This window comes from Amblyomma mixtum, chromosome 4, assembly GCF_055824585.1.
Source record: "Amblyomma mixtum isolate Tamu chromosome 4, ASM5582458v1, whole genome shotgun sequence".
Lineage (NCBI taxonomy): Eukaryota > Metazoa > Arthropoda > Arachnida > Ixodida > Ixodidae > Amblyomma > Amblyomma mixtum.
The window spans coordinates 2789458-2813850 of NC_143015.1; the positions used below are offsets into that span (position 1 = coordinate 2789458).

General features: G+C 48.2%; 1 pseudogene; it reads right to left on the bottom strand.

Annotated features, from left to right (window-relative positions):
* Positions 1-814: 814 nt before the first annotated feature.
* LOC149345498 (uncharacterized) lies at positions 815-12125 on the bottom strand (annotated as a pseudogene).
* Positions 12126-24393: the final 12268 nt, after the last annotated feature.

The following is a 24393-nucleotide window of genomic DNA, read 5'->3' on the forward strand; positions in this document are numbered from 1 at the left end:
TGGTGCCGTGATGGAGCTTTGCTAAAATACGTGCCATGTAAAAGATCCGTCAGATGAGCGTTTCAAAGTTGTTATTCCGCGCAAGTGAGCGAGGGCCAAAATCGAGATATCAAATGCGCCTGCATTTGCGAAATCGCATAATTACTGTGATTCACAAGCGCCGGATGGCGCAGAAGCGAGCTAAATGCAGGGAAGTCCCTAAACGTATTGCTATAATGCCTACGGCCAGCCAAATCGCCGAAGGATTGGAAAATTCCACGCACGTGAGATTGCGTACATAGCTACTTCGTGGGCATCGCTATAATACTCGAAGCCCGTGAAATCGCTTAAAGAATGGGAATTGCCGAGCGCCTGAGATCATGCCCTCAGGGGCTTAGGCGACGCCCGTTTCTAACAGCTCGAGATCGAACTGGCGAAGGAGGAACGCAAAACGCGTGAGCTCGCGCACAGGCGTCCCTGTTCTGATGAGGTTCACGCATATAGAAGCTCAATATCCGAACTCAGCTAGATTGCCGCATGTCAACAATCTGCCGACCGCAGAGTGGCCCGGCGCGAGAGGTCTCGTGTGAGCGAACCAGGTTCATGCAGATACAGGGCGGCGTCGTTCCAATTCATGGAGGCCGGCGAGGCGCTTGCCTGGACGGACCGAGATCCCCTGCCGGCTGCCCTGATTTACGACCCCGGGAGTTTGGCGCCGCTCGAATACCGCGCGGATAGAGATGCTGGCGACCCGCGGCCGGGGAGCAAGGCGTCATCTTTCCACCTTCCCCTCTGCATCCGTCGACCGTGGTTTCAGGAACGACACAGGCTGAGGTTACGACACGGCTGCCTGCATGCAGAGCAGGCCGACCCTTGAGGCCGCTGTCCTCGCCTTGGCCGTGACGCCGGAGGCACAAGCGGCCATTACGGGGCCCAGGCTCCTGTCCGTTGCATGGACCTGCGGTGGGACCTGGTGGAACCTGGCGGACGGCACGAAATTGGGGGAGGACACTGCGAGAGACTACGACCAGGTGGAGGTCACGATTGAGGGTCGAAGAGTGTGGCAATCCGTTTTCGCTCGCCGGTCGTGCCCCATCGCGAGTGCAACTCCCCCTCCCCCCTCCCAGGGTTCTCTCAGAGCGACGGCGGTAAATGCAGTCTCCTCTCCCTCACCTCTAGTCTTGGGCGGCAGCGCAGGTGTTGGAGGGAGGGACGACAGAGCAACGTCGATTCAGGCGGATGTTGTAGTAGAAAACGTTCTTTGACAAAGACGATAAAAGTCTCGAAGAGAAATTTCGAGAATCCACTACATTGGCCGCCGCTCTAGCCTGCGCAAGGAGTGCGCGCGGCTGATCAAGCTCAGAGCTGAGCAGAGAGGTCTCCCATTGCTCCTTCGTTCCTTCTATGTGTTGTGATGACGAGGGTTTCGGGCCCTTACATCCCCATGTAATCTGATATGTATCCTGTATTCGCGCAACGGCCATTCGCCTTTATACCGATCGACGCAAGTGAGCTTGTGTTTATAAAGGTTCGGGGATGTATCGGTCGGGAGCTGGCCTCTAGTCCTGAGCTTCCTTAGCGTTATGCGTATTGTGTGGATGGGGAAAGTGCTGTCGTTGTGAATTTAGGAAGTTCAGTCGTGTGCTGAACGTGCCAGGAACTTCGCGAAGAGAACTTGATTCGGGGTTGGAGCCCGCTCAGTTGGTGTGTACTCGAGTTTGTACGTCCGCGACCTCGTTGCCCTCTAATCCAGCGTGACCAGGCACCCACGCTATCTGATGTTTCAGAGACGAATTCGCGCTCATAGAGTTGGTTACTATGCCCACTAGTTTTTTGGGTATACTTCCTGTAAGTAGGAGCCGACAGGCTGCTTGGGAGTGCTCATGGCGTGCACATCCTGGTCACGGGCGTCGCTGTACTGGATCGCCAGCAGTATTGCTGCCACTTCAGCTTCCGTGATCATCGTGTGTTTTAAGGAGGCTCTGACAACCTCGTTGTGGGAGATCACCGCAACTGCTATCGCCCGCGTGACCTCACTGTGTGCTGCTGCATCGACGTACACCGTGTGGGGGCTGTGTGCTGTTGTCCGCTTCAGGTAGTCTATTCTGGCTGAGCGTGTGCCCGAGCCGGCTCCGCTCGATTTATTTTGGGGAATTAGGGTGACGTGCACCGTCGAGCGATATGTTGTTGGGAGGTTGCTCGTGCTCTGTACGATCTGGACGTCTGCACGGTAGCCCACCTGCTGCAGAGTATGCCTGCTGGTGTCTTTATACGAAGGAGGCGTGCGCGTTGCATAAAAACAGCCTCCTGGATCTCCTCGAATGGATTCCAGAGGCCAAGGGGCTGTAGTTTCACGTTTTAAATGTGGGTAGGAAGGTCCAGCGCATGTTTTTATACTATACGTAACATGGCATTGATTTTGTTGAGTTCTTGCCGAGTTAATTGCAGGTATGGTAGGCCGTTGGAAACGTGGCTCACCACGAGTGCTTGGACCAGGCGTTGCGTGTATTCCTCCCGCATGCCTCTACGGTTGCGTGCCACTCCACAGATCATTTTGGCGACTTTCTCTCCTGTGATGGATAGCAGCCTGACAGCGTGGGTGGAGTTTCGATTGTTGTGGAGCCACAGGCCTAGGATGCGGATCTATTGTGTCTCCTGGACAGGGACGCCGTGTAGGAGGACCTGAGTGTCTCCTGGAGACTTGTAGTTACGTCCTTCTATGCGGATGATCTTCGACCTTTTCGGCGCACAGTGAAGTCCGCATTGGGCGGCCGTGACCTCGACGCAGGTGGCAGCTCGCTTTAAAGTTTCTTCTTTGGCCGCCAGAGAGCCTTTGGTAGTCCAGATAGTTACGTCGTTGGTGTGAAGTGTAAATCCGATGTACTGTTTGAAGGCTTGGAGCCACGTCACCCATGGCTATGTTGAGAAGCAGAGGGGAGATAATCGAACCCTGAGGTGTGCCTTGGCGCGGGATGACCTGGAGATCCGAGCGTGCGCCTCTCATACCGATCGTAGCTATTCTGTTGGATAGGAAATTCTGAACGTAGTGGAAGACGTGTACCCCATCATTTAGGTTGTTCAGTTTTGTGAGGAAGGCATCGTGAGACACCTTGTCGAAGGCAGCTTTGAAATTACGGGCCATCAAGAGGGGCTCCATTCCGCTGTGAACGTGGGCCAGTACCTCCTCCTTGAGTAGAAGGAAAATGTCTTGGGTAGATATCCCGGTTCGTAAACAGGCCATAGCAGGAGGGAAGAGGTTTTTGCCTTCGGTATTGTTCTGCAGACGAGTGGATCACCCGCTCGTATAACTCGCCCAGACATGACGTGAGCGAAATGAGGCGGAGCGCCTAGAGTGTGGGTAGCTTCGCCGGATTAGGGATGGCGATCATTCCGGAGTGTTGCCACTTTTGAGGGGTGATATTCCTTTCCCAGAGCTCACCCTTAATGTATTTAGTCAGATCCCGAATTTGGTCCTTCCTGAGGTTGCGTATTATGGCATTAGTGATTTTGTCCGCACCGGCCGCCCTGCTACGGACGCAGATGTGGCCGAGGCGTTTGCTTCTTCCTCGTTTGGGGGCGTCCAAAGCGCGATATGGGTTGCCTTGGTAGGTAATCGTTGCTAGGTGTTCAAATCACAGTTCCTATGTACCTGTCGCGAAGCGCTGCAAGAAGAGCTGCGTCGTCGCCCGAGAACATGTGGAAAATCCGGTTCAGCGTACGGGTCGATTCGGACTTTAACATGGTTGTGCCTATCAAGTTTCTTAGAATTTTCCGGGTCCAAGACGTGCGCAGAGTGCCTCGCAGAGACTCGCGAAACTGTTTCCAGTTCTGGTGCTAGAGTTGCGTGGCGTACGTCCTTTCTTCTTCCGTTAGCTCGACTCTATGGGTTCGAAGTTGTCGGTTCAACTTTTGGGTCTACCAATGGCGAAAGTGCTTCCTGTGCTGATCCCATAATTTGAGTTGGTGCCTTTCTGTTCTCAGGTGTCTCTTTTGCACGCTGTGCGACTTCGGTGGCTTTGCTGTGAGCCTGTCGAAGAGCCGCGCTCGAATCCTAGATAGATTCGACAAGTCCCGTGGGGAATTCGGAGTTGCGAAATTTTTGTCCAGTCCATAATTCTGGCTGGTCCGATACTTCTCCGCATTTTAGACGAAGTGATAAAGATGCTTAGGATGCAGTGGTCACTCCACATTGGTCGGTGAGGTTGGTCCGCTTCGAGTGGCTTACATTCTTGACGAGGGTGAGGTCAAGCTAGAAGTATCTAGTCATACTGTTCCCCTCTCGTTTCGGGATGGGAGGGTTAGTTAGAAGTTCCAGTCCTCGTGTCTATCGCTTCTATTATAGACTGCCCTCTTGCTGTATTTGCGCGATACCCACACTTTCCCTGGGGTGCGCTGAAATCTCCCACGATCAAGAGCTGATTACGCTGCGCTTTGTACGAGGCACCCAGTAGTAGGTCTGTGGAGTCCCTTTTGCTAGGCTTGGGGGCTTGTAGATGTTTACGACAAAGATGCTTGCTCGGCCGCGCTTGTTGAGCACAACCTCGATCGTCAAGTGTTCCGTGTCTGGTAATGACAGGCCGTGTTCGACGACAGTTATTGCAACGATGGCATCAGGGGCTGACTGATCGTGTAGTATCCTGGCAGCGTCGGGGCCTTATCGGCCCCCACTTCCTTCAGACAGATTCGAGTGTTGACAGACGAATTGAAGTAGTGACAATGAACCGATTAAGGAGACCCACTTTGCGCTTGTACCCTCTGCAATTCCACTCCAAAATTTCTGTGTGTTCTGTATTTTGGATGCTTTTATGGTGCATGGCCATCTTGGATGTGTCGGAATGAGGTGAGACCCGCATTACTGCTGGCCCTGGCCGTGCTCCTTTGGCGAGGCTCGTTTGCGATATTGAGTTTGAAGTTCGTGAATGGCAGCTGTGTGTTAATTTAGAGTAGTCTCGTGTAGTGCAAATGTATGGTGAAAGGCGTCTATTTTCAGTCAGAGTTTGGAGAATTGTGGACATTGAAACTTGCAGAGTTCATAATCCGTTCTTCGGCCTCATGGACCGGCTACGTTTTTTGTCGGTTTTGCGAGGGGTGGCTCTTCGTCTCTACGTGGGGGCGGGAGAGCTTGCTTCTCTTAGAGGACATGTTCTAATTTGGCCGTTAGGGCCTTAATTTGGGATGCAATAACAACCTGCATTGTTTGGAAACGGGGGTTGTTTGAAGGAGTGGGAAGACTCTGTGCTCTTTCTGCCAAGCTCACCTACTTTTGGTCTAGTGGTCGCGTCTTCTGAGCTCGTTTTCCACTATCTGCGGCCAGAGGGTCAATGGGCGGGACTTGGGTCTTCGTCCGGGGTGTGGAGTCGGCTCGGCTTCATGAGTGGCTGCTGCTCCGGCTGCGAGCAGTAGAGTCCTCGTCGGCCGATGAGAACCATATGTTGTTGAAGATCTTGGGTCCCATGTCTTGCCGGGAGGGATGCCGCGGATCCCCGGAGAATTCTCGGGCAGAAAGTATGGACTAGACGAGGGGTGTACTCGCACAGACGCCCATTTAATACACCCTACGCGACGCAAACCCAAACACACAAAACTAACAAAAATAACACAAAACACAAAAACTACCAATACACACGACCCAGGAACACCCAGTCTACAAGCGTTCTGCGTTCGTGCTCACGGGTCAGTGCTGATGAGGCGTTGCATGGGTCCAGTCAGTGGCATCCAGGTAGCCGGCGTCGAGGTGGTGTTCGAGGTACTCAGGCTGGCATCGCTGGTGGCGTTATTAGTGGCCTCGTACGAGCTCCCTGTCTGAGTGCCTATGGAGACGATGGTGGTGAGGTTGGCGTTTGCGCACTACCCGGATGGTTCGCAACAGCACTGGAGGTAACCATGGTCGTAGTAGGTGGTTCCGCCACCCGTGGGATCGCTGTAACGAGCTCAGGAACGGCAGGAGGTCCACGGTGCGACGCCGCAAAACTCGAGATCCCCGGAGCAGTAGCCGGCGTTGCTCTCTACCAGCCGAGGTGTTCCTGACTCGCCGGAGCATACGCTTCTCTGTTCTTCCACCCCGTTGTTGTTGTTGTTGTTGTTGTTGTGACTGAGAGAAGGATGAAAAGGAAATTGCACGGGCCTGCCTACTGGCTCCAGCCGAGCCACCACCGCTGCCACGTGCAGACAGAGGAGAGTTAAAGCGCGAGGGATAGCGTGGAACGGGGTGAAAGAGAAAAAGGAAAGATAAGACGCGCGTCGCAGCAACAACTGCGACGCGCGTCTTATCTTTCTTTTTTCTCTTTCACACCGTTCCACGCTATCCCTCGCGCTTTTATAACCTTGGCGTTGGTACAAGTCGTCCTTGTAGTTGTCATCATCGTCTTCTCTTCTCCACCAATCATCTCTTCCCACCTCACCGAATATTTCTTCATCTTTATTCTTGGGTTAATACATGTCGGGCTTATCGTCATCCTCATCGTCTTCTCCAAACATATTTAGTTAATACTTCTATGTTAAACTTCCATGTATATACGACGGCCCCTCTCTAAAGAGCTTTTCTATAAAAAACTGTTCCCATTATCCCCATCTTCAGGCCTTTCAGCCAACTGACTACATCCAGGGGCGATTGTGGACCCAGCACACAATAAACCGCCGGTGTCAAGCAAGCACCGAAAACGAACCACTGACCGCGCACACCAAATTCCATTTACGGAACATAAACACACCACTGCCATTGTCCGTACAGTGTCTTTAATAAACATGTTATTGTCCACAATGCACTTCCTTATGTAAGAACACAACCACAACGACAACAACAAAAAGATGGATCCTAGAGAGAGCTAAAGCTGTTTAGCTGGCTCTACTCATGAAGTTCGCCCCAACGTTACCACTGCCTTTAATATATTCCACCTGAAACGAGCCAAGGCCAAACTCCATCTCATTAGTTTACTATTCTTCATTTTAATCTTGGTAAAGTATTCAAGCCGCTGATGATCCATTTGAATTCTTAAATGCCTCCCACAAAGATGAATGTGAAATTTCTTTACTGCCCATACTACCCCCAAGCATTCCTTTTCAACAGTGAGGTAGTTGCGGTCACTAGTCGATAATTTTTTACTGGCAACACATAGCGGATGTAGCATGCGATTTTCTTCTTGCAAAACTACGGCTCCAAATGCTCACTCTGATGCATCAGTGCTAAGGACAAATTCTTTATCCATATTCGGAGCAAGCAGCACGGCCGGTTGTGCCATAAGCCAGTTTAACATTACGAATGCGTTCTCATGTTCAGCAGTCCAATTCAGCTTGTTGCTTGCACCCTTCTAAGTGAGTGCGACAAGCTGATTGGCTGTGTGAGCATAATCTTGAATAAAGTTCCTGTAGTATCCCGTCTAACCGAGGAACGATTGTACTTCTTTCTTGGTCGTCGGTGTCTGGGCTTGCTGTATTTTGACCAAGATGTCTTTCGTAGCGATGCGGCCCATCCCCAGCTTGTGTCCGACAAAAGAAAAGGCTTCAAAGCCCACCTGACATTTTGCCGGTTTCGTGGTCAACCTGGCTTGCTGAATTCCGGCATATAGTTTTTCCAGCGAAATTACGGGCTCTTCCCACGCATCTGTTGCCTCAAGCATGTCGTCAATATAGTGTTCTGCATTTTGCAGTCCATCCAAAAACTTCCTCATCAGCGTGGGGAATATTGCGGGTGCTGTCTTCAAACCAAAGGATATGATTTTACACTTAAATAAACCCGCCGAGCAAGAAAAGGCCGTCTTTGGTTTCGACGAATCTTCCACTGGTATTTGCTAATACCCCTTTGCTAAATCAGATTTTGAGAAAAACTTTTTGTGAGCTACCTTAGCGAAAACCACGTCTTGTCTTGGTATAGGTTCCGCATCGGATACTGTCATGTTGTTGATCCGACAAAAATTTACACATAATCGGTTAGTACCATTTGGCTTTCTGACAACCACGAGAGACCCTTTGTATGCTAACCAGGACCTCTCAATAACACCAAGCTCCAACATCTCCCGAACCTCATTTTCAATTCATTATCGAACTACTAAAGGTAGTGGCTATTACTTCACACTGATTGCTCTATCTGTAGAGAGATCTAATTTGCAACATATGACATCAGTTTTGCCTGGCACATCCGAAAACTCATTCCCCTTGCTTTGGAGTAGAGCTCTTATCTGCGATCTTCTGTCTTCATACCAATTGCGGTTTATTACTACCTTATCACATCCTACACTTTTCTTCCCACTGCACATGGGCACCTTGGCAACATCATCTGTCTCCTCCACCACTACCGAGCATGCTACCTTGGGGGGTACTTTACGGGAACTCTTTCTACGTATTTTTCAGAATGTTCCGTAGAAAACCTTCTTAATAATTCATATTGATTCATACTTCATTAATAATTCATTAATAATTCATATTGAATGTCGTTTTCCTTCTGCGTACTAGACCCATTCATTGCATCAGTAACTTATTATGATCCGTCGATAGCAGGATGAGAACCCTGTCGTCCGGATTCAGATTTCGGTTAGTGGCTTTCTAGTTATAGTAGTCCTTATAGCGTTGCGCGCCCTTTCCAGGCCTTGATGTGCAAGCCAGCATGTTTCCTCCAAGTTGTCCAGCAACTCAAGAACGTACGTGCATGTTGTATTGAGATTTGACGCAATCTGTTTATTAGCCACAGCTCCTTGAGTATTGTAAGTCGACTTCTAACGGTTCTCTCATATAACATCTCAAAAGGCGAGAAACCAAGACTCATTCGCGTTACTTCGCAGTAAACGAACAAAGTAGCTTATAGGTATTTATCTCGATCAGTAGGTCTTTCCTGGCACATATTCCAGATCCTATTTTTGAAGGTGCTGTGGAACCGCTCTACATGCCAATTACTCATGCGATGTTATGGCGTTGTTAGTAACTACCTTACCGACAAAAGGCAGTTAACCCCTTTTATCAGTCCAGGCGTGAAGGTAGAGCCCCGCTCACTCAAAATTTACCTCGGGAACCCATAACGCGAGAACATCTCCACAAGTCTTCAACAGAATAGCGTCAGGATAACGACTGTGTCACGGCGCACCTTGCGTACGTCGTGGAAAAGAGTGTGAGGAGTGCTGCCGAAGGGGAGCAGGGGAATGCGCCGACAAAAGGGGAAAGACCGAGAACGGCACCGCGTGCGAGTGTCGTGCTCCTCGGCCCCAGCGAGTGAGGAACGGTTTCTTCTCGGAAGTCGGCTCGAAACACGGGACGGCGACAGGACGGCTAGGGTGGACTGGCGCTGTGCTTGTTTTCGCTCTTGCTAGCTAGTTAGAGGGGCTAACAATGGCGCATGTGTTTTAAATTGTTTGTTTCTTCTTTTTGTAGTATCCTCTAGAAAGCCATGGTAGTTTACAGCGTATTGTGTGTTTTAGTGTGTATTTGTCGTTTTTTTGACATCTTACGTCTAAACGATGGCGGGAAAGTCATCTATTGGCTAAGGAGTTAGTTTTGGCGGGAGGACTGTCTATTGGCTGAGGGTGGAGTTTTTGGCGGGAATGTAACGAAACGAGTGCGCGCGAAGGAGAGCGCCGGGGTTCGGTGTGTGGCAGCCGGAGAGATCGGTCGTGTGCGGCCGGTGGTGTACCCCTGGGCGAGAGCGTGGCGTTAAAGACGTGATTTACTTGGGCGGCGGCCGGACGGGTTGGCCGTGTGGTGGCCAGCGGTGGTCCGGAGTCGTGGAAGTTGGAGGTTTTATTTTTAGTTAAAGCGGAGGACCCGAAATCTTTCGGCATATGTAAATCAGCGTGTATATATTGTAATAAATAATTTCTGGAGGAAAACCTTCCAAATGCCTCACCGTCTGAAGACCTGCACACATGTCTAAACTCACCAGTCGCGAAGTACGTCCCCAGATTCACTAACGAGTCCACCCGCCCTCTACCACTACACCTCAAAATCAGGAGAACAACATCAACAAGAAGAGAGAAAAATTCGTGGCTGATTGGCGATGTCGACCAGGGTAAGGACATATCTATTGCCCCTGACGGATACTGGAGAGATTGGCCACACAATGTCATTAGCCACTCTTTGAAATTGTAGGTCGATGGCTAGCCTGTTGCCTCGAGGTACGGTACAACTCTTCCCTATGGAACTGTGAGCTGGCACACGTCACACGAGCGAACGAAGCGCTTAACTTCACGGTGGACACCTGGCCAGAACTCCTCGGTGATTCTAGACACCACTTTGTGAACACCCTGATGTCCGACAATAATGGCGTCATGTCCTAAGTGTAACACTGTCTCTCGCATATCTCGGTAACAGGAGCGGTTGGGCCCGCGTTCCCGAGCTAAATATGCGTTCCCTGTGCAGAAGACCGTTTACCAATTGATAGTCAAATGACGTACGACTCCTCTTTTTTTTTCACCTTTTCCCCAACTCTTTCGAACCAGGCTTTCAAGCTCGCGTCTTCTGTTTGCGTAATTATAATTTCGCCTGGTGTTACGATCAGACACATCGTAGCGGCAGTAGACAGCGGACGCTGCGTTGCTCAGCCTGTGACTTGAGCTCTTCTCTCCACTTTTGAAGAGAAACTGACTGCCCCATGGACCGCCTGAACTGTCGTGGGCCTCTCCTCCTTTGGGCGTTCCTCAACGTCGAGCATCCTCCACTCGATTTCGGGGTCCTTGACACTTCTTGCACCCGTATTGTTCCCCAAAATGAGAACGTAGATTGGTTGTTCTACGCGTTTTGCCACCACCTGTCCAGCATAATATCGCATGGACATTAGAATCTTCGCTTCAGGAAGGTACCTGGGTGTGCTAGCTCACGAGTGACGGCCGACGCTTCCTCTGTAAGATCCTCGTCCTTCACCAGGCTTCTCCGAGCCAAAAACGTGGTGGCTCCGCGGTCTCTAAGCACCAATATAGGACGGTCCTCTATTTGCCCAACCTCCACCGGCATTGCTGCTTTCGACTTGGGTGTTCCATTCAGCGCCTGATTTTTCAGCGGCAATTGCTCTCCTTTTAGCTGTAGAACTTCACGTGGTGTGACAAGTTCTACCCGAGTGTCAGCAACTCTTGCAGCTCTGTCCTGAGTTCTATATCAGCACTCATCCACAGTACGTCCTCTCCTCTTACAACAGTGGCACACAACCTGTATTTTGGGCAGCACTACTAGTCCGACAGTCAACAGCACGGTGCCCCACCTTGCCACAGAGGAAACACTTTACTGGCGCCTTAGAAGCACCACCATAGGCTCTTGTTTTTGTCGCATCTGTCTCTAGGACCGTTTTAGTCCCCTCCTTTAAACGTCTTCCTCATCTTTCTCAGCCCTTGAGCCTCGAGGAATCGGTCTGCAGTGTCGGCAAATTCTTCCAATGAACACAACTTTCTTTCAGGAATAGCGCTGGCTTTGGACTGCAACATTCTAAATTGTGGTTTGTCACCAGCTTGTCACACAAGCCTTCAAAAAACTTTTCTGTGTTTGGCATTGCAAGCCTCGTGCCGAAATAGTTGGTCAGTCTGCAGCAAAACTGCATAGCGGGTTCAGAATCCTTAGGTTTCGCGGTGAGAAATCGCTAGGGAAAACCTCATGATGTAAGTCTGAATGTACGGAGGAGTGCCTTCTTGACTTTCTCGTAGTTCATGGAATCAACAGCAGGCATCCTCCTAAGTACATTCAGTGCCTCCTCGAATAAACACATTCTCAACGCCGTGGCCCATTCACTGCGCTCCCACCTATGCCCCAAAGCTATCTGCTCGAATCGTTCCAGATATGCGTCCAAATAACCTTGTTGTCATCAAAAGGAGCCATAATCTTTCTTGGACAAACTCTGGCCTGTCTAGGAGGTTCCCTGCCCGCTAAGGAACGCTGATCATCGTCTGTGATCTCCTCACATCCTCCCGCGGCATGCGCCTGTTTACACAAAAGAAACAGTTCTCGTTCTGTCCTCTACTGGCGCTTTTCCTCCTCTTTGGTGCGCTCTGTTCGGCGTATCTCGCATTCATATGCCGCTTTCTGACGTTTCTACGCACTTTTGGCATCTTCACTTGTCTGTGGTCCTTCCTCTCTTCCTATTTGTCTCTTCTCTCTGCCTCCTCATCATTGACACGCATCGCCTCTTCCTTGCTTACACCCAGATTGAGAGCCAGTTCGTACGTTTTTGCCAAATCCATGCTTTCTGTCTTCGAGAGATTGGAAAGATCTCAGACAAAACAAAGCGAAACAAGGAAATGAGTCCTGGCCGGCGCTCGCCACTTGACTTTCTCACGGATTCCCGGAAAACACTAGGCCCGAAAGAATGAACTAGGCAACAGGTGTACCCCCAGAGACGCACATTTATTGCTCCCTATGCGGCACAAACACTAACACACAGAACTAAATAACAAAAAAAACACAAAGACTACCAATACACACGACCCGGGAACACCCAGTTTACTAGCGTTCGGCGTTCGTGCTCATGATTCAATGCTTATTAAGGCGGAAACTTGGGCTAGTTGGAAAATGCTAGCAAATATGATTCCAAAGGTTCAATGCTGATGAAGCGTTGCGTGGGTCCATTCAGTGGCATCCAGGTAGCCGGCATCGAGGTGGTGTTCGAGGTGCTTAGGCTGGCGTCGCTGGCGGTGTCGTATGAGCTCCCCGTCCAAGTGCCCCTAAAGGCGATGCTGACGATGTTGGCGTTGTGGGCCCCACCCGAATGGGTGGCAACAGCGCTGGAGGTACCCCTGGCCGTAGCAGGTGGTTGCGTCAGTCGTTGACTCCCCGGAACGAGCTCAGGAAGGCCAGGAAGTCTACGGTGGGACGCAATAGAACTCGAGACCATCGGAGCAGTAGCCCGCGTTGCTCTCTTCCAGCCGAGGTGTTCCTGACTCGCCGGAACCTCCGTTTTTCTGTTCTTCCTCTTAGTGCCATGCTATTCCTTGCGTTTTATAACCTTCGCTCGTTGCACGTCATCCTTGTCGTCGCCGTCATCGTATTCTCTTCTCCATCAATAATCTCTTCCCACCTAACCGAATGTTTCTTCATCTTTATTCTTCGGTTTATACACGTCATGCTTATCGAAATGCCTGTCGCCTTCTCCAAACTTCTTTAGTGTATATTTATATTCAAACCTCCTATTATATGTGGCGAGTGATGAGTACTCTTCTTGGCGCCCTTCTCCGTGGCGGGTCGTAGTGTTCTGGCCGGCTTTAGACGTTTCGAGCACTGCCAGGTCCCCGTCTTGTGCTGGTCTGCGCACAGTCCACATTTGAGCTGGTATTCATGCGTTAGGAGCGGATCCTGGGCCCTACACCGGCTGCGTACTCGGACATTACTGGCCTTTACGTGAAGCACTGGTATTCGCAGTTGTCATAGCAAGCAGGTTCCGCCGTCTGGGCAGTCGTCTCAACAGCACGCGATGGTGGGGGGAGCGACTCGCAGCTTTTGGTGTCAGGCGGAAGCCCATCCGCGGACGTCTGCTCCGGCCGGCAGTCGAGGAACGAGTCCCTGCATGCGTACGGGTCTGGACCACGATGAAAGAATAGACTAGGTGTCGGAACGAGGCTGCGTGCCGACGACTTTTTTGGTCGTGGCTTACGCTTCTCTTGGCAGATAGCGCTGATCGTTGATGAGTACTTTCTTTTAATATTTTGAAAATAGGGTGTGTTTAGTTTTTAGGCTGTTAGAGGTAGTTCAGGATAAAGAATAGAATTTCGGTCAGTGACCCATAACCGGCCGGGTCTTTTCTGGCCAGGAGCTATAGTTTTTCAGTGCTTATTTATGCGTTAACTTTTTGAGAAAGATAGTTATTCCTTTTTTAAGTGATCGATCGGCATTTGCGTTAGGCAGAATTTTGTTTTATTTGCGCACCTGTTTTTCAGTGCTTTTTGTTTTGAGCCTTTAGATATCCTAGCATTTGGTGGTAGCAATAATCGAGTGCTGCTAAGATGGTTAACTACTGAACGTTAAATGTAAGGAGTGTGAGGTGTCGGAGAAAGAAAAGAAACAATTAAGCTTTTAAAAACTCGAAAAGCGAGGTAAATATTCCTACTTGAACAGCACAGGATTTCTAATCTGGGTGCGTTCTAAAAACATTTAAAAACCAAAATAAGTGGTAGCGTCAACCAACTGCAAAGCGGCCTGATGCACAAAACAACCTGCGGTCAGCGGGTGCGCAGCAGAGAAAGTACAAGGAAATTGACAATATAGTGTAAAACTGCTTTAAATTTTACAGAAGACACACACTAGAGCTATTAAACAGCATGCGACAGTCCTATGCAACATTCATTTCGTCAAAACAAAAAACTGCCGAAAATTACGTCACTTCCTAATGTGAAATTAAAGCGCAGCTCATCAGCTGTTTCAGGTTTTCGATAGATTCAGGCAAAGAATTCGAGCAAGAAATGTATCTACAATTACAGACAACTTGTTATTTTTCGCACATATTCCATCTTGAGAAACAGTCCACTAACAGTTCTTGATTGTATAATTCTTTTCTTTATAATAATTCTTTATTGCGCCAAATATTTAAAAAAAATGTACAGAAATCCGGCCTGCCAAAGCCTCATAGGGCTTGAGCGGCAGAGCCCGACAGGCAGCGGAACCGCGCAGACATACAAACAGGCAAAAAAAAAACACATTCAAAATAACGGACATCAAATTAGTATGACGGTGAGAACAAAATAGACACAAGACTCATGTTACATGAAGGAAAAAAAAAATCCTCATCAGATTAAATCGCAAGGAAGAAAAACCAAAGTGGCAAGACAATACCTCAGATCAGTGCAATAAATACAGCAGTAACAAATGACATCACAAGATTTACTTGACAGGTGTTAAAGCACATGCATGATGTCGTAAACCCTCTAATTAATGTATCGCAGTATCTTTTTTATTTTGTATTTAGTTTTTGCCCGGCGAACACTTGGAGGTAACCTGTTAAAGTAAAAGGGAACGTAATAATCTCTTAAACGCCTTCCATATCTTGTAGACCGTCGGGGAATACAAAAAGGTTCCTTCGGTCGAAGAGACCGTGTGGGAACATACGGAATCTTATAGTCACTAAGCCAAAAATGTTTCAGGACGATCGTTTCCATCAAAAGGCGATCAAAATCAGGTAGAGAAAATACCTTAAAGAGATCAGAATTGGAGGGAAGGCCTAAATCATAGCCGATATTTTTTAATAAAGATCGTAGGAGAGAATTAATCCTGCACTTCCAGCGAACTGCACAGTGACCATAAATCGTTATGCCATAGCGCAGTATGGGCGTTTACGATAACTTTGCGTATTGAATGCGGCATGTAGTACCTGATGTTGTAAAGCACACAGGAGACGGTTCGGAGCTTTTTACAAACGTGGGACAAGTGATCATTCCATGAAAGAGCACTGTCAAAGTATAATCCTAGGTATTTCACTGTATTTGTATAGCTCAAGGGTACACATTGACATTGGGAACAATCAGATCCGCCGCCGCGGTGGCTCAGTGGCTATGGTGCTCGGCTGCTGACCCAAAAGACGCGGGTTCAATCCCGGCCGCGGCGGCTAGAATTTCTTTGGAGGAGAAATTCTAGAGGCCCGTGTACTGTGCGATGTCAGTGCACGTTAAAGAACCCCAGGTGGTCGAAATTTCCGGAGTCCTCCACTACGGCGTCTCTCATAGCCTTAGTCGCTTTGGGACGTTAAACCCCATAAACTAACTAACTAACTAACTAACAATCAGATCCGTGCAAGAAAAGGTGATGGTTTAAATCTACCTCCTTCATCGGGCTGTGAAAGCATATAAGCTGAGTCTTAGAGCTGTTAACTTTAATTAGGTTGTTTGAGAACCAGTCCATAGAAATTATTGCTGCAGCTTGAAGAGAAGAAATTGAGAGAAATTGAATAATGAAGGAAGCTTTGTTGTCGGAGAAATAGATGGCTATATGCTTGACTTGCTGCACCAATGCCTAACTCTCAATGACGAGGTCTATGCAAGTATTTCGCAAGGTTTCCATGAAGGACTTCCACCGGTTTCTTTGCTCAAAGCTCAGAAAGAACTGGCAAGAATGAACTATTTATATAGGCAGGCGGTTCGCAGTGGCGAACGATGGCGGCTATGGGTTTCGTCTCAGGCAGTGCACATGTCGAGATCCGCCGCCACCGATCGGGTGCTCTGACTGCCGCCACACAGGGGTGGCATTGTAGGAGGAGCGAAAAGATCAGTTAAGTTATCCGGAGGTCGCGGGAGGCAGCGCGTGGGCGCATAGGAACGTTGCGCTGCGAAGATATAGCAGCGTCTGACTGATGTCGCTGACGCTAGTAGCGAGTAAAGTGAACGTGTCTCTGCTGGTTACGAGGGACAACGGCGACGCCGTGAAAGGCAGGAACAGCTTCCAATGAGCTGCGCGCTAAAACAGCTGCGAGTAGAAAGATTATCGGTGAACAATGTTCAGTGCTGCTTATCTTCCTAGCATACATGAAAAGAGCACCCTGTCGCTCTGCAACTCAAAAACAGCAAGCTCTGAGGCCGTTCTTTCGTAAAATATTATTTGAAAAGTCCAAACCAGCATGCATGAAGACATAGGATTGCTTACCAATCGAAGCAGACGCGTAGTCGTGCCGAGCTGCTCTACGTCCCTACATCCCAACAGCGCTCATATTTTTCATTAGAGAGCTTTAGCAGAGCGGGTGTACTGTCCGCTCGCAGCTCCCAGCGGAGCACAGTGGAGCGCCGTGCAATAATAGAATTTTAGCGCTGCGTCTCCTGACGGCCTTCCCCGTCCGCTCAAGCGAGGCGCCTCGTTGCGCCTCCTTCTGGTGGTAACTGGGATCGCCGGGAAATGGTAATAAGTAAGCCTCTCTGATTTATGTGTGAAAAAATAAATAAGAGCTTTTTATAGTTGCTGTATGATTTTTCGTAACAGCAGTGCTTTGGAGTGAAGTTTTCGTTTTAGGATAAATTGGAAAGCCTGCAACTGCGAGAGCTAAGTCAAGACCACGCAAGCCATCCCTCGCAGCGTGCGCGTGCACGCATGTGTAGCGTAGCCTAACACGTGTGTTCGTCCTGTATGTGTGGGAGCGTCGATCGAGATCGAGTTACATTCTCAGGTTATCCGACACCGCCTGAAACCTGTTCGCCATGCAGGAGAGTCTCTTGAAAGACCAGCTCCTCTTGTCACAAAAATAGCGCTGGTGGCTTCCATGTTAAATGTTTACGTTTGGTGCGGCTAGCGCGAGCCCAGAAGGCTTTTCGCGAGGCTCGTTCATCGCGCCGCTCCGGGATCCGCTTGATATGCGCGAGAGTGGGGCCCAAAAGCCGTTCCGCTCGCGCGCTCCTGTCTGAGCGTTTCGTTCATGCGCAGTAGCGCTCCCGCTAGTTCGCTGAGCGGAGCGACCATACAAACCCGCTCAGGCAAAAGTCCCTATTAACGCCGAATTCGGGAGAACAATTTTTGCGCTACAAATACATTCTGGCGCATGAACATGCACCCATAATAACTTCTCCCGTGCTTTTTGACTGCAAACATTTAAAATGTGAGCTAGCGCCAGCCTTTCTGCCAATCTAGAACAAAGAAACGCATTTGGCAGAGCCCCCAAATGATGCTTCTGTCCCGATACGTCAGATAAGGTAGTTGGACAGCAGTAAACGAGCCTATGCGATTCTCCAATTCTATATGCTATCTATAAACAGTTCAGTTCAACACGGTACCACGAAAAACGCGGTCGAAAACGCAGTTCACGTCCACCACTGAAGCATCCACACCATGGCGCATGCACTACACACATTGCAGGGGAAAAAAACATTTCCCCGAAGGTCCCGATGGGCGCCTAGCGGTAGAAACGTAGTTTCGCTTTCAGGTGTGAATGGAGTTTATTGCGCTTTTTACAATGCGTACGCAAGCTGACATGTATTTGCAGCATCGGAGCAGCATAAACAGCTATTGCCAACAGTTGAGTTATGGAATATCCGAAGTGATTAAATATGGTACATTTTTTTAGGATTGAAAAGTTACCATGAATTGGTCCCATTGGCGATTTTATTTTGTTTACTTTCATTCCACTGGCTGAATGTCGATGGTGGCGAAATAAACAAAAAAAATCTAGCCTTTGTTGTCGTCGAAAGTGGAGGACAGCACGAAATTTCTTATTTTACTAATATTTATTGATACTGTCAGCCGTCAGGCCGTTACAGGGTGGAGACAGATGCATATGTAATTAAAGTCACACAGCCACAAGTATAAACAGTACACAATTCAAAACAGTCAAATTGAAAACGACAATCGTCGCAACACAGTTGTCCTGCACTGCAGATACAGGCCTAAAGTACAAACGCAAGTGGGCAAATACTTTGGCTTACAACCATAAAATAACAGCAGGGAAACAAAACGCACGAAAAGAAAAACAAAATTACAGAGATGTCTATTCAGGTAAGTGAGGGTAGAAGCAATTTTCAAATTTGGGGAGATTGTCTATTTGCAGAAAGGCCTGAGGCAGGGAATTCCATTCTATTATTGTTCTGGGGGAAAAGGAGTATTTAAAACAGTTAATACGGGCATGTATGGCAGGCAAGGTGTAGCACATTCTAGGACGGTACCCTCCCGGGCAGGTCTCACAGAATGCTCCCGAAGAATATGGGACGTTCTCTTCGGGCGAGGATCCTTCACTTGTTCCACGCATTCGACGGCAGTGTTGTTGACACGGGACAGGAGTCGTGCGGTCGTGCGGCAGCGTTCGTGCGAACGTGCGTAACGTGGATGTGCATCATGGACTCTCTTTATTCGTACAGGAAAATTGGGTCACTGACCAAGCCAAAAGATGAAAAATCTCTGCCTCTCCCGTAACCGAGAGTAGAGTAAGCATGAAATGTTTACGGGCCTAATGTCATCTCGGTGGACACCCGAACCGCACCGTACAGGAAGGGAGGAACGCCACCACCCGTTCAGCGCGATGCCTTGCCATTTGGTTTTTTGAGGAAAGGAAATGGCGCAGTAATTCTCTGCCATCTCGGTGGACACCCGAACCGCACCGTAAAGCAAGGGAGGAACGCCACCACCCGTTCGGCGCGATGCCTTGCCCTTTGAACGCAGCGCTTCTCCCCCGGGCCCCTGTGCACCTGCGCAGCTTTGCTTCGATGCGCGAAGCCCCTAAGAGATCACGTACGACAACGAAGTGTACGTGGCATTTATGTGCTTTTTGCAGGCGTTATTAGAAATCGGAAATTATAATTCCGTGCATTATCAAACGCACAGCGCGACTGATATCTTGATAAACATTGAGAAGGCACTGGCAGCAGTTATTTTTTGTGACTCGTTTGGAGACCAACCGTTGCTTGCATGCCGGTCGCGTAGGAGGGCTTAGAGAGTCTCGTTAAATCTCGTTAAGTCTCGTACGGTGCCCGGATGTTCTCGTTTCAGAGCCCGGATGACTCGATTTCAGTGCCCGGATGACTCGATTTCAGTGCCCGGATGACTCGATTTCAGTGCCCGGATGACTCGATTTCAGTGCCCGGATGACTCGATTTCAGTGCCCGGATGAGTGGATTTCAGTGCCCGGATGAGTGGATTTCAATGCCCGGATGAGTGGATCTCGGTCTCGGCGTGACGTCACCACACTGCCGACAACGGGGGCTAAAAGCATTTCATGCTTAAAATGACTTTTCGGGTCCCATAGGGGGCCCTTGCTCAGAATAAGGCTGTCACAGAAGAAGGGATGGTTGTATACGATTCAGAATCTTCTGCAAACTTTTCACGTAGATATGATGTAGCGTGCACTGATTCTTGTTTAGCGTGTTGGCCGTTGTCTGGATGATTAGGGATTCTAGATGCAGTCTTGCAGATAAGTTTCTTTCCGTTGCCAAGATTTACACCTCATCCCAGCCTATCTCGTGGCCAGTGGACAGCACGTGCTCTGCAACTGCATTTTTTGCAGTGCGCTTGTTTCTGACGTCGCCCTGGTGCTCCTTCATGCGCCGCTGGAAGTTCCCGGTTTCCCCGATGTAGACGGAGGGGCAATAGCTGCAAGGTATCCGATAAACAACTCCAGGGAACTTGGCACGTGGTAGCGGGTCCTTCACGTTGACCACATCGGCTCGCAGCTTGCTGGTTGGCACGTGTGCAATGTGCACTCCGTGTTTACAGAAAATCCTAGAAAGGGCCTCGCTGATCTGACGCACGTAGGGAATCGCAGCACGTTTTATCTTTTTTGTCAGCTCTTGTGCTCCTCGTGTGTGGGTGACTTTCTTGGTCACTTTGCTGATAAAATTTCTAGGGTAGCCGTTTCGCTCAAGATCGTTCGGAATAAGCGCCATCTCGTTGCCAAGGCTGACCGGGTCGGAACAGATGTTTTTAGCACGGTTGACAAGGGACGCAACCACTGAACGCTTGTGAGCCGTAGGGTGAGCGGATTCAAAATCCAGGTATATTCCCGTGTGCGTTGCTTTTCGGAAGACGCTGAAGGCTAAGCGATGCGCATCACGTTTGACGAGCACATCCATGAACGGGATCACGCCGTTCGCTTCCTCTTCCAAAGTGAAATTTATGGATGGCTCTACGGCATTCAGGTGTTCAAGAAAGCTGTGAATATGTTTCTTGTTTAAAATGCAAAAGCAGTCATCAACATACCTCAGAAACACCTTTGGACGATGTGCGAACGAGTTCAGGGCTTTCTGTTCAATAGTCTTCCTTGTCAGGTTGGCAGCCGTGACTGAAATTGACGCTTCCATTGTGATTCCGAATATCTGCTTGTACACTTGTACACTGCTTGTAAGTAAAGTACGTGTTGGCTAAGCAGAAATGAAGCAATTCGCTGATCTCGCTGACGTTCCATGGCGTGCGATCGGGAAATGAGGGGTGGTTTTTGAGGAGCTCTTTGCAGGTTTCCACCGCAAGATCGACCGGGACACTTGTGAACAGGGAACATACATCAAAGGACACGAGCACATCGCTTTCTTCGAGGACGATATCCTGGGCTTTTCAATAAGGTCTTGCGAATTCTTGATGTGCGTCGCTGTTTGTCCCACCAGCGGAGCCAACACTTTGTGCAGATAACCGGACAGACGGAAAAGAGGAGACCTAGCGAAATCCACGATTGGCCTTAGCGGAGTTCCACTTTTGTGAATTTTCGGCAAGCCATATATTGCGGGAGCGGATCCATTAGTGCAAATAAGCCTGCAGTACAGCTTTTTTTGAGAAGGCGGAAGACAACTGAATATGTCAGACACGATCACTTGCAAGCGGGACTGTATTTTCGAAGTAGGGTCCTTAATGAGCTTGCAGTAGGTTGTCGCGTCCTCGAGCATCTCTGACATTTGACGCGGTAGTTCAATTCTAGACCTACTGCTTATTTCCGAAATGTTCTGTAACGGAATAGTTCGCGTGGAGCCTGGTATTTCTGACCATAATTTAATATCTTTTTCCTGGAGTAAGACTGCTAGTAAAAGCAGGCGACTTGTCTCATCAACTGCAGTTAAAAATTACACCAGAGCGGACGACACGGCCATAATTGACTACCTGGACATGCATCTTGATAGCGTTAGTCATAACGTAGAACGTTCCTGGCAACATTTTCGCGCAACGGCACAATTTTGCATTACCCACTTTGTTCCCACAAAGAAAATTTCCAAGCGTCGCGCTAACCCTTGGATCAATCGCGATATTATTCACATGAAAAGAAAAATTAAGCGCCTGAGAAAACAGCATAAAACTTCCACACCGCAGTTTAGTGAAATGAAAAACGATTTAGTAACAAAAGTCAGGCATGCAAGAAACAATTTTTTCAGTAAAACGCTATCAGAGTTTATTGTGAGTGACCCCCCAAAATTTTGGCGTCACGTAAGCCAAGATAATGAGGAGATTCATAAAATAAAATTTGAAAATAAAATTATCAATGAACCAGCAGACATAGCAGGAATTTTCAATCGGTATTTTCAGACAGTTTTTTCGGAGCGGGATAAACATGAATAACACAGTACCCCAACGGCTCCAGAGAAAGCTTTATTGATTACTCCCGAAGGTGTCATTACCATGTTGCTTAATTTGAATGCAAAAAAGTCCACAGGCCCTGATGGCATTCCGAACGCTTTTCTTAGACGTTATGCTGAGCAGATTTCAGGGTTTCTAACTGATATGTTCAACTTGTCGGTTGCTACAAGTGACATTCCAGCTGATTGGCGCATTGCACGTGTTAAACCAATTCATAAAAAGAGTGACCGACTCTCTGTAAATAATTATCGTCCTGTTTCAATTACAAGTACATGTTGTAAATTGTTGGAGCACACTATTGCATGTTACATTCAAGATTTTTTAGCAGACCATAATTTATTGTCGTCATATCAGCATGGCTTCAGAAAAGCCATGTCTACAGTAACCCAGCTGGTTTCAACTGTGCATGATTTATCGAGTGTGCTTGATGTGTCTGGTCAGGTAGACATTCTGTTTTTAGATTTCTCAAAGGCCTTCGACAAAGTGCCTCACGGTAAACTACTGTATAAATTAGAACGCCTTGGTCTCCCTTCTTTTATTGTTCAGTGGGTCGGTGCATACCTCCGCAATAGAAGCCAGTTTGTTGAAATAAGAAGTTGTGCATCTGGTGTCCTTCCTGTTACTTCAGGCGTACCACAAGGAAGTGTTTTAGGGCCACTGTTGTTTCTTATCTATGTTAATGATTTAGTGGATGTTATCCCCGGTGAAGTATCTATAAGACTGTTTGCTGATGATTGTCTTGTTTTGAAAGAAGTAACCTGCGCTAACGATCATATTTTGCTTCAGAACAGTATTCTAGCAATAGCACGATGGAGTGATCGCTGGGGGATGGAGCTGAACACAGATAAAACGGTACTCTTGCGTGTTACTAGGAAGAAGTCAATTAGTACTTTCACATATTCGCTCTATAACAGGCCTATTTCAGTAGTTGATAAGTATAAATACCTTGGTGTTACACTGACTAACAAGCTAACCTGGTCCGAGCATATAAACGATATTTGTGTAGCCGCTCTTAGAAAGTTGTGGTTCCTGAAAAGAAAACTCAGAAGCGCACCACCTTGTACAAAAATCCTAGCTTATAATGCATGCATAAGGTCGAAACTAGAATATGCCTCTGTTGTATGGGACCCTCATTGTAAAAAAGATATTATGCAGCTTGAAAAGGTACAATGAAAAGCAGTTAGATTTATTTTCGGAAAATATAAACGCTTAGACTCCCCTTCTAATTTAATGAAGCTCAATAATATCCCTACATTAGCAGCACGAAGGCAAGTTAGCCGTCTTGCATTTCTTTATAACGGTCTTTCCGGAAAGATCAAGTTACCCATACCAGAATCTGTTAAACATGCTAGTACAAGGACAACGCGGCATAATCACGAACAATCCTTAGCCCCAATCTTCGCTCGCACTAACACATTTAAATATAGTTTTTTCCCCCGCACGATCACTGAATGGAATTCTTTACCACGCAACATTTTTCAAAGCAAAGACTTCGTGAAAGGACTAGAAAGCCATATTTTGCATACCTAACATATATTTTCCTTCCAGATGAGTTATTGGTCATGCATTTAGAATTCGTATTATTCATGAGATGTGTTGTCCATTTATTTCCCAATATTAGTTTTCTCATATAGTTGTTCTTTTCAGAAATGTGTTGTTTCCCATGTGTTCTTTCTCGCATCATATATGTTCTTCTCGTGTTCTAAATTTGTATGCCCATCCTGCTTGGGCCAAAACATTGGCCTGCAGTATATGTAAATAAAATAAAAAATTTTTTTATTGGTACGCAGGCCGGTCAAGCACAACAGTCACATTTCCTTTGTCTGCGGAAATGTGAGCACCGTTAGCACATTCTTTCCGAAGGTGAACGGAAGGCCCTCGAGTCGCTGAGAAAGAAGGAAGATATTGCAATTCTGCCCACACACAAAGGAAATGTGGCTGTTGTGCTTGACCGGTATGACTACGTTTATGAGGTCCAGCAGAGCTTCGGCTCCCCTTGCCGCACTCACGAGCCCGCACAGCGTGCTCCACTGGCGGCGGGCCTGTTCCGTATTCACTAGGCGGAGTGAAATGTGCGCTTCAGGTTCTAGCAGTTCTAGCTGATGTTCTCAGCCCGGTGCGCTGTAGTGCATAGACGATGTTCGCGACATTGCGCATAACGAGAGCTGTAAAACTAAATACCGAAAAAGATTGTTGTTGACAAATATTAGTGCACGTTAAAGAACCCCGGATTTCGGAAAATAGTACGGTGCCCTCCAGTACGGCGTCTCAGACAGCTCAGGTTAAGCTTTCGGACATTAAACGTCGCATACCACAACATTTATGATTTTGTATTTAGTTGCAAGGCACCTTCTGCTACTCTTTCCGTTTTGGTCGGCCACGTATGCCGGGGCAAAAATTTTTTTTCTTTTCCTCACTTTTGCGCTTCCGCTCTTCTGGGAGCTCTTCTAGGAACCTAAGCAACTTCAGGTCTCCAGACCGTTTCTTCCAGTTGACAGAGTT